Source organism: Galeopterus variegatus, unplaced genomic scaffold, assembly GCF_000696425.1.
Source record: "Galeopterus variegatus unplaced genomic scaffold, G_variegatus-3.0.2 Scaffold9925, whole genome shotgun sequence".
In the NCBI taxonomy this organism is placed as follows: domain Eukaryota; kingdom Metazoa; phylum Chordata; class Mammalia; order Dermoptera; family Cynocephalidae; genus Galeopterus; species Galeopterus variegatus.
In genome coordinates this window covers 41,013-49,493 of record NW_007736036.1, presented here as the reverse complement: position 1 = coordinate 49,493, position 8,481 = coordinate 41,013, and the positions used below count along the sequence as shown (strand labels likewise).

Below are 8,481 nucleotides of genomic sequence, written 5' to 3'. Positions count from 1 at the left end.
CCTCCCCGCGCTCGCGCGCTCTCTCCTCCTCTCCCAGGCTTCATTCACATTATCAGAGCAAAGGAAGCCGAGGGAGGGTACCCCAGGAGGACCGAAGGGTTAGGAAACCGCTTCTCCAGCCACCTCTCCTACCCAACCCAGGACACCCGGCCTCCCCTTAGACGACCCTGGGGATTCGTGTGTGTGTGTGCGCGCGCGCGCGTGTGGCGTCCCCCCCTTCCCCCTTGTACATATCTGTGCTCTACCTGGGGATGAAGGTATAGAGGTTGAGTGTGAGTGTTCAGGTCAGATTTCCAGAAGCCCAACATGTGGGTCACAGCTAGGAGACGTTGCCGTCCCCGGCCACCCCCCTCTCCAACCCAGGCGCCTCCTGCCCCAGGATCCTGTCCTGGCCAACTCTTCCAGATCCCGTGGCAGGGGCTGGGAAGACCTGGACTTTGGGGTTGAGGAAGACGGGAGGTGTCAGCCAGAGGTCCTTTGGGAGAACATAGGATCCCTGCTTTCTAGAGGGGTGGTGAGGCTGGTATTGAAAATGGGGCGCCTGTCCAGGATCCCATGTTTGGTGCCAGGTTATCAGCAGAGTCCAGAACATCGCAGGTGTATTTGATCCAAACGTTCCAGCCCCGCAGACGCTTCCCTCTTGCTCTCGGCTCCTTCTGGATACCTTTATTTCATTTTGCCTGCGCTCCACTCCAGCTTAACTGGCTTTCTCTCACCTCCTCCCCTTCATTGCCAGCCTCTGCCCCAAGCTCTGCTGGCTTCACTTAATTGCCTTTGCTGCTGGCTTGGTCCCAACCTGGACATACTCCTTCTGGGAGCCAGTCCAGGCTCCTCCTCCCAAACCCAGCTCCAAACTCATCCCTCCAGGAGGCCCTTAGAGAGCAAGGCCAGGATGCCCAGGGTTCCTTCACTTCACACCTTCCAGTGCTCCTGTGGTTGGCATCTCTGAGGAGTGTCCTGTGTGATGCTGCGTTGGACCCCAGGAAATGGAAGGAGGTACCTGGTGAGCTGCTATTCTTCTTGCAAGACGAAGCTTCAATTTCACTTCGTTGGTGGCACCTTCCCAGGTTCCCACTCCCCGAGGAAAATTAATTACCCCGTGCTGGAACCACTGTTCTCTCTCCCACGAGATTGTGAGCCTCTCCCATGTCTGGCTTATATGGTAAGTGCTTAACAAATGTTTGTTGAGTGAGAGGTGTTTCTTGCTCTCTGGAAAATTATAGTCTCGTTGGGGGCAATAGCACACATAAATAAAAGGGAAAAACACATTACAAGGTAATATAGCCTGAGGAGCAGACTGGCTGCATTAATTAGTTTTTGTTAGTCTCTGCTCCTGCCTTTGAGGTGTCTGTTCTGCCTTCCAAAGTCTCTAAGGACAAGGATCATCACCTCTATCTTATTTTTACCCACCTGCCACCTGTTCTGGGGCTCTGCGCACAGCAGGTGTCCAGTGTCTGTCTAAGTGGACCAGTAGGTGTGAGATGGGTTGCTCTGGCTTGGAACAGGGCTGCCCACCTCTGTCCCTAATATCCACAAGGATTAAGTCTAGGTTCTGTTCTCAGAAGCATCAAGAACGGTAAATCTCAAGCTTTTCTTTTCTAGGAGCAAATCTTTCCTTCAAATTAAATCTTAAACGGAAGCCCAACATAAATAAACCAGGTCACCCAGCAGTTAGCCCTGTAGGTAAGAGCTGGCACTGCTCTGGTTGAATGAGGGACCCCGAGCACCTGTGCCCACCTACCCATACCACCCCCTGCAGCCCGCAAAGCACCTCTGTGGATCTAGGGTTCCATGAAACGTGGTGTGGACACAGACATCCCAAGCTAGCTACTGGGATACTCAGGAACATCCCCTGCACTCCTTCCTGCTTGCAGCCTTCCTCAGGGACTCTGGGAAGATTAATGAATCTGATCTGTGGGGGGTGGGGAGGAGTAGCTTACCCCAATCTCTTACTAGGTAACTAGCTACTGGGATACTCAGGAACATCCCCTGCACTCCTTCCTGCTTGCAGCCTTCCTCAGGAACTCTGGGAAGATTAATGAATCTGATCTGTGGGGGGTGGGGAGGAGTAGCTTCCCCCAATCTCTTACTAGGTAGGACAGATGACACATGGGTGATGGAACCTTCCTCCAAGCAAGGGATCCTCATGTTAATCCCATGGGAGCCAGAACAGAAATCATTCATCAGAGCCATGTTCGACCAGCTCTCACCGCTCCATTCTGAGAGGGCAGTGGGAGAGTTGGGAGAGCACTGGATCAGGAACCAAGACTGTTGCCATCTAGAGCTGGCTCCCGGACTGACTAGCAGGGGGATCTGGACAAGCCAAAACCACCTCAGAGAAAGACACCTCTCTGGTCCCCCTTTCAGTTATTTTGAAGATCAAAAAAGCAGCCTTTCACCCTGTACAGTGAAGCCACCATTTGTGGAATGAGCTGTAAATGCTGCCTTTTCCACCTTTTTTGGAGACAGTGAGCCTGACACTGTTTAGGAGACGTATGTTACATTCTCTGTTGATTCTCACTAGTATCCACCTTACGACGCGTGGGGAATCTGAGGTGCAGAGAAGTTAAGTAACTTGCTCAAAGTTCTCACACCTGGAAGGTGGTGGATCGGATCCTAGCTCAGGTCTGGGCGGCTTCAAGGCCAGTGTTTTTTGGACACTTAATTGACCTCTTTGCCATTGTCAAATACTGCTTGGCTGTACTGTTATTATTACCAGTTAAATCGGGGGGACCCTAGTGGGGGCTTCACAGTTTGCCTTTCTCTCTGTGGACACCCAGCTGACAGCCATGCTTGGTCCTGAGGTTTTAAGGGTGTAGACTGTGGAGTCAAATAAGGACTTGACCGCTGACAAATGGAGCTGGAGTAAACTCAAGGCTGTCTGGGACTATTCAGCATGCCTGGGTGAGCACAATTTAAATCTGGAAATTTCTGCTCCGCCGGATTAGAGAACTCCAAGTGGCAGTATTTAACTGCTGCCTGAGGACCCTGAAGTTTCTCCCATGTGACACTACCAGATCTGAGGGAGGGGTGTGTCCTTCCCTTGCCTAGGAGGAGGCTCTGGACTGGTCTTGTTCTGGAGAAACTGGACACTTGGCATCTTCCTCCAGGGAGCCACTTGGTGTGAGTTTTACTGTTGGCGGAGGGAACAAGACATCACACATATTATAACCTCTCTGGACAGCTGAAAAAGTGAGTGATATTTGATAGTCAATGGGACCAGTCCTCCAAAACCGTCTTTTTCAACACGAGCTTGTTTCTTCCTCCCTCACTGGATCACTGGGTAATTACCTCAATTCTTCATTTAGTTTGGCTATGAAGACAAGGCCGTAATGAGCTCAGCACCCTTGACAATCTCAACTCCAGGGTGCAGCAGCCGAGCAGTGGCTGTAGGAGAGGAATACAGTATTAGGCTGCTCATGCTGCGTAACGAGCATGTCAGAGCCACTGAGTCGGCTGTGTCTGTAGTCAGGGGGAGAAGGGAGAGGCCCTCCACCAGCCAGGGGACCGCAGAGGCTTTCTGCAGCAGCTCCAGAAGCCTTTATTAAAAGCTTTGTTCCTCCCCCCCTCCCTTTGTCCTCCAGAAATAATGACCTTTGTGTGGCAACTTTTTGTAATATCTCATTTCCAGGCCCAGAGCAGATGGTTCTGGTGATTTGAGAAGGCTTAATGGGAGGATTTGGGGAACCTGGGCCATATCTCTGGTGAATAGACATAAAGAGTGATTTCGAGTTTCTATAGCCAAGGGTTGGGGGTAGTCTCAGAAGGTTCCAGGGCTTGCCTGGGTGTAGAGGCTTATCTGCAACCCCCCCAGCTGCTCAGTAGCCAAGAAGAATGCCCCGAGATCCTGGTCCTGATAGCCTCCCCTCTGTCAGATTATGCACATTGCAAGAATGACTTCTTTTTTTCTTCAGTATTTCAGATGGTTCCTCTGAGGGAGAGCACAGATCAGAAAATGCTACTTGGACTTATGTATTCAAGTTTATTTCATTTCATTTGTTTATCACTGATATCCTGTTCAAGGTGATGGAGGTTGGATATGCAGCCTTCTTTTTCAGCTCTTCTGCAATAAAATAAAATGGTGGCATGCTCACTGTCTCCGTGCCAGGGCAGCCCCTAGAAGCCCGGAGGGAAGGGAGGCAGCGTGGAGCGTGTGCCCTCCAGGTGCCACTTTGAGTGTTTCATTTTATTTAACCATGACAACTACCGTATAAGGTGCCTTTATCCCCATTGTGTAGATGATGAACTTGCAGCTAAACAGAGGGTAGTGACTGAGCTGGGATTTGAACCCAGCTCTGCCTGGAGCACAGACAGCCAGGCTCTGTCAGCTACCATACCGCAGCCCACTCTGCCCACCTCTGCTTCCTCCCCCACTCCTCCTTCACAGATGTATCCAGATAAAGTCAAATTCAGATGACTGTCAAAGTCACACGGGGGTGGAGAGGTAAGGAAAGGGCTGTACCCTACAAACTGGATGGGGTGGAGCAGACTCCCACTTCCCGGGCAGGTAGGGGTGAGCTAGGCTGATGGCAGGTGCTAGAAGCCACTGGTCTTAGGAGCCCACCCTCCTCCCCTTCCCTCCTGGCTCCTGCTCCCAGCACCTGCCCTGGCCAGCCCCTGACCCAGGTACCCTGTCCCTTATGGCCTCTGGCTGCTGCCCTCTCCCGGGCATTTTCCACTTACTGTGGGACCCAGCGCCCTGCAGTTAGTTTCAAACAGCGAACATAACAGTCAATTGTGAGTGAAGTCCATGTGGGCTTATTCAAGACCTGTGTGTTTTCAAACTGGATCCCATTAGGGACTGTGCTGGGTGACCATGCTAGGTGGTGTCTCCTGCTGAAATTTGTTCCAGAACCAGCCCTGTTGATGAGCATATTGATATGAACAGCCTGGCTTGGCCAAAGCTTCCGGCCCAGCACGCTTGAGAGGTAGCTGGTTATTCTGAGAACATTCTTTTCAAAACACTCTACAGGACAAACAGGCCGAGGGTTCCTTTGTCCACCTCCTGCCTCTGAAACCGAGCCGACTCTCAAAGGGTTGAGAAGCACTCCGAGAAATCAGCCACACTCGGAGGCTGGAACATTTGAAAAAGGGGGTGCGGGATGGGGTGGGGAAGGTGGTCAGTGACGACACATGTTTCGACTACCATGTGTCATTTGTGCGTTTACCAAAGCAGAGCTTTTAATTCCTAAAATATAACAGCCTTGTGCAGGAGCTGGGAGAAAATGCATTTCATGTGCAACTTTGCTGCCAAGTGCCTGGCTGCTGAATGAAACGTTCGATTCAGGGAAGCTGCAGCTCCCTTGGCCTTCTGGGCCCCACCTTCCTTCTCATTCCCCTGCCTCTTGCGGTCCTCAGTGCCTTGGGGGGGGGGGGGGTGGGGGGGGAGTTGCTCCTGGCCGTCTTGGGGCTGTGCTTGCTACAGAGTGGGAGGGCTTGCTTTATGTTGCAGATGTCTTTCTGAATCATGGATATCAAGTGAAAATTTGCACTCTGCCCTCTCTGTCAGCTATTCCTGCTCGGTTTGTCATTGAAGAGCTGCTGGGTCTTTGCTGCTTTTCTCTCCAAGGCCTTTTGATGGTGTGGAAAAGAAAGATCATTCAGTTCAGGCTGACCTGAGTTTCCAGTCCTGCTTTGCTGTTTGCAGCTGTGTGGTCTTGGACTAGCGGCTCAACCTCTCTGGACCCCATTAAAATGGGAACCATTTCATGGGATCTGTTTCATGGGATTTTTTCATGGGATTTTTTGTGCAGATTAAAGAAGCCAAGGGAAAGCATTAACTCAAAAATGCTAATAGCTAATGTTTACTGAGTACTTCATACGTACCAGGCTATATTCTAAATGCTGTGCCATATGTTAACTGATTTGATTTTTTCTAAAATTCCTTAAGGTAGACACTATTATTGGTCTCATTTTACCAAAGAGGTAACAAAGGCATGGAGATGGTAATTCACATGTCAAGTGTCGCCCAGTGTTGAGCCTCAGCAGTCTGATGCTTATAATTTTGATTTATATATGTTCTAAATAAATGGTAACTTTTATTGCCTTGCTTATTAATACTCCCTAACAATTAAGTTTAAGTTACTTGATATCCTCATCTTCCCACAACCGCTGACTTCACCAGACTCAAGCATCCTTCGTAGTAGTATAAACCCATTAATTTATCTAATCCAGAAATATTGGCTTTTTCCTCAGTGGGGCCCCTCCCTATTGGCTCATATTGTCCCCTGGGAACCTATGAATGTGGATCTTCTGGGTGACAAAGACATTGTTAAAATCATTGCAGTCAGTTGTCAAAACTCTCCTCAAATTTTTCTCTTGTCCAGAGAGCTGTGACATTGCGTGGTACAGGAGAAGAGCTGGGGCAGGTCACTCAGTCCCCAGCTATCAAATGACTAGTGGCACCTCCCCTCAAAAGGCTGTGGTGAGATTTGAAGAGAAGGATGTATGGAGTATCTGGAATGGGTTCTAGCAAATCAGTGCCCGGCTGTCCCAGGCAAGGTGGTCTGACATCAGTAGATGTCACCGGTAGATGCACATAATATGAAATAAGAAGTCATATTTATTGCATGAATGCGTGATGTGCCCAGGCCTTTGGGGTCCTCTTCAGGTGGTCTGCAGAACCACTGGGGTCTTTTCAGGTGTGTCTGCCCAGAAGCACCTGATCCCTGGCATGACCGCTGTACACCTCCGGCCTTCTCCATCCTGCCCTGGCCCAGAGCAGCACCAGGCAGAGCAAATTCTCCAGACACTTGCATCTGGCTCTGCACTCGGCTGGATCTGATAACAGACCATTTCCAGATAAGCAGGGAATGGGAAACAAATTGGCTTCCTAGAAGAGATATTTTAAGTGCTCTCAATCCTTTGAAATCCAGGGAGAAATATTCTTTGGTGCTGTGTCTGTAGGGAGTGTCATCACCTGACAGAATAGAACTGCCCCATGACTGAACTGCCATCTGGCAGCCTCTGTGCCCAGAGGTGAGGCCCTGAGGTGGTTCTGCAGGGAACAGTTCTGCAGAAAGGTATTGTTATCTCCATTTTATAGATGGTGCAACTGAGGCTTCAAGAGGGCAGGGAACTTATTCCAGGTCACAGCTAGTAAACAAAAGAGTTAGGTTTCCAGCCTAGGAATATATTCTTTCCTGCCTCCAGGGAATGTATTCTTTCCATAGCTCAATGCTTTCTAACTCTGGATGCCCTTGACAGTGGGAGATTTTAGAAATATAAACCCCTTTCCCAGATATTCTGACCACTCTGGAGTGAGACCTGGACATCAATATCTTTTAGAGCTCCCAAGTGATTCCTAATGGGCAGCGCAGACAAGAACCAGGGCACAAAGCCATGATGCCTTTGGACCCAAGTTCTCCTGGAGAGTGTTTGGTTTTCATCTGAAAATATTTGGTTTTCAATTGAGTTCATCACCGGCAGATACAGCCTGGCTCAGTCTCTTGGTAACTAACGGGATGGAGGGCTGGAGCTCCGGGCATCAGCCTGGCTGGCTGCACCTCTGAGTGAGCATGGAAGGCAGCGGTTGAGCTGGTGTCGTCTGGAAGATTCTGCAGGGCTCTCATAGCCCCCTCTAGGCCTGCCACCAAGTTGACTCCTGCCCCTAGTGTGGGTCATCCTGTCTTGCCATTTTTCCATCTGCCCACCCTGCAAGTGGAAAAAGCCCATCAAGGGAACAAGCCCATCAAGGGAACAAGATCAAGAGTTGTAGCTCTGCCTCCAGAAGGCCTCCTGGGATGGGTGAGCTTGGGGACACAGGGGCCGAGCCAGCATCTTCTCCTCCACCAACCTGCCCCATTGCTAAGAGTCACAGAGAAGACCCTTGGAGTCTGCAGTGGGGAACTGGTCACCACCCAGGTGGTTTGCCTTGCAGAGTTGGGGAGCATAGGCATCAGACCAGAGGGCTTGAAGGGTGAGAGGCAGGTGTGGTGCTCACAAGGGTCCTGTGTCCCGGTTCACACAGGACCTGGGGCTGTGGGATGACAAGTGGCAGACATGCTCTGCTCTCTGGGGATGCCCAGCCCCATGCACTGGGGCGTCCCAGAGCCAGAGAGCCCTACTAGGGGGCTGTGCCAGCCCGCGGCTCCTCCTCCCTCTGCCTCGGCCAATTCCCAGCAAACCACCCGCCACACTTGCCAAGGGAACCAGATGCTGCTTTGGGGAAAATACCTTCTGGAGTTTGTTGTCTGAGCCCTCCCAGCTGACACCCACAGTGGAGAAGATGTGTCAGGATAAATGGAAAATCTCTTCATAAATATTTGAAAAAAAAAAAGGCAGAAAAGAAGAGAATTAACCCCACATTCCCAGCGTTGGGGAGCATCTTAATTGCTGCTAGCAGATGGAGGGAGGAAGCAGGCCATTCATGCTCGTCAGTTTGTAGTGGGGTCCCAGCAAGAACGCCGTTCCACGGCTGCAGCCAGAAGCCCTGGTGCTCGGTTCCCAGGGCTGCGGACACCAAGGGGCACCTTGCTTGCC

The 8,481-nt window shown here is 50.8% G+C and overlaps 1 long non-coding RNA gene across 3 annotated transcripts; it reads left to right on the top strand.

The window, feature by feature from the left end:
• Positions 1–494: 494 nt before the first annotated feature.
• LOC103609671 lies at positions 495–4,093 on the top strand. Of its 3 annotated transcripts, none has more exons than XR_552154.1 (3): positions 495–1,162; positions 3,052–3,192; positions 3,915–4,093. It is a non-coding gene; the product is annotated as an uncharacterized LOC103609671 (long non-coding RNA). The 3 variants fall into 3 exon arrangements; XR_552153.1 differs by having other exon boundaries at positions 3,052–3,283; XR_552152.1 differs by having other exon boundaries at positions 3,052–4,093.
• Positions 4,094–8,481: the final 4,388 nt, after the last annotated feature.